General features: G+C 43.5%; 1 pseudogene; it reads right to left on the reverse strand.

The window, feature by feature from the left end:
* Positions 1 to 234: 234 nt before the first annotated feature.
* Positions 235 to 1,188, reverse strand: LOC132017699 (putative olfactory receptor 2B8; annotated as a pseudogene).
* Between the last annotated feature and the right edge of the window lie 879 nt (positions 1,189 to 2,067).

The following is a 2,067-nucleotide window of genomic DNA, read 5'->3' on the forward strand; positions in this document are numbered from 1 at the left end:
ATGAGAGACTATGGACTCTGAAAAACAACCTGAGGGTTTTGAAAGGGTGGGGGTGGGAAGTTTGGGAAGCCAGGTGGTGGGTATTAAGGAGGGCACAGATTACATGGAGCACTGGGTGTGGTGTAAAAACAATGAATACTGTTACAATGAAAAGCAATTTAAAAAAAAAAGAAAAGAAAAGAAAAGAAAACTCTGGCAGCCATAGTCTTCCTTCAAAAGGTCTTCCCCTCCCAGTCATCTGGAGTCCTGGCCCCTGCACAACACCTTCTTCATTGCCCCCGTCACATCCTTGTTCCTCAGTGTATATATGACGGGGTTGACCATGGGCGTGACGATGGTGTAGAACAGAGAAATGAACTTGCCCTGATCCTGGGAGTAACTGTTGCTGGGCTGGAGGTAAGCATAGATGGCCGTGCCATAGAACAGGGAGACCACTGTGATGTGGGACCCACATGTGCCAAACGCTTTCCTCTGCCCTGCAGATGACTTTATTCTTAAGACCGCCCTGACGATTTGACCATAGGAGAAGATGATTAATGCCACAGGTATGAGGAGAATGATCACACTGGCGAAGAACATCTCTGACTCATACACAGTGGTGTTAACACAGGCAAGCTTGAGCAGTGGTGGGATCTCACAAAAGAAATGGTCTATTTTATTTCTCCCACAAAGTGGTACAATGAAGATGAGTGTTGTTTGCAATGAGGAGTTGGCAAAACCAAAGAACCATGATGCAGAAGCCATGAGGGCACAGAGACGGGGGTGCATGATCACGGTGTACTGCAGGGGCTTGCAGATGGCTGCATAGCGGTCAAACGCCATGACCCCTAACAGAAGGCATTCCGTGCATCCCAGCCCTAGAGCAACAAACAGCTGAAGTACACAGCCACCAAACGAGATAGACTTGTCTGCCGTCCTGAGATGAACCAGGAGCTGAGGGACAGTGCTGGTCGTGTAACACAGGTCCAGAAAGCTTAGGTTGGAGAGGAAAAAGTACATAGGAGTATGTAGATGTGGGTCGAGGTAGGACAAGGCAATGATGGTGGTGTTTCCCAGCAGAGTGAACAGGTAGAAGATCAGGAGAACCACAAAGAGGACTAGCTCCAGTTGAGGCCGGTCAGAGAACCCCAGCAGGATAAACCCCGTGAAAGAGCTGCCATTCTTCTGTTCCATCCTCTGCTAGCACATGTTTCCTGTCAGGACCAAGCATTTAAGAACTTTTAAAAGAAATCTTAAAAAAAAACAAAGTTGGTGGCAGAGGAGGTGCATCTGTCGTAAGACACAGCCATAGAATATTAAAGGTAGTTTTTAAATAAATGATTGAGATTGACTTGGCTTATACCAATTTAGTTCCACATTACCACGAAAAGTAAATCATTAATATGTTCTTTAAGAAAATGAAATAATGGACCTTGTGTTACCATCAGTCATAAATATTAAAAGTCTTTCAGTCTGAGCTTAAAGACACAAAGTACTGTTAAGTTTATACATATATTTTAGAAAGAATGGGGATGAGGGAAAAAGATGGAGAGCAATCAGAAAGAAAGAAAGAAAGAAAGAGAGACCTTACTGTAAATACATATCTCATGATTGTACACACTGGATTTCTACATACCTCACATGCAATAAAATACAACATAATCACAAAAATACTTTCAGATATAAGAATTTAGTAACTGGGGGGCGCCCAGGTGACTCAATGGGTTAAAGCCTCTGCCTTAGGCTCTGGTCATGATCCCGGGGTCCAGGGATCGAGCCCTGCATTGGGTTCTCTGCTCGGTGGGGAGCCTGTTTCCTCCTCTCTCTGTCTCTTTCTCTGCCTGCCTCTCTGCCTGCTTGTGATCTCTGTCTGTCAAATAAATAAATATATTATTAAAAAAAAAAAAGAACTTAGTAACTGGAATATACATATACAAATAATTCAATTATTTTCAAAATATCATTAATAGCTCTGCATATGAACATTATATCATATGGCCACAGTCACCAAACTGTGGAAAAGAAGGCCATCTGTACCCCAAAGTTTATAGCAGCAATGGCCATGGTCGCCAAACTGTGGAAAGAACC

The sequence above is a fragment of the Mustela nigripes genome, chromosome 5 (genome assembly GCF_022355385.1).
Source record: "Mustela nigripes isolate SB6536 chromosome 5, MUSNIG.SB6536, whole genome shotgun sequence".
Classification (NCBI taxonomy): domain Eukaryota; kingdom Metazoa; phylum Chordata; class Mammalia; order Carnivora; family Mustelidae; genus Mustela; species Mustela nigripes.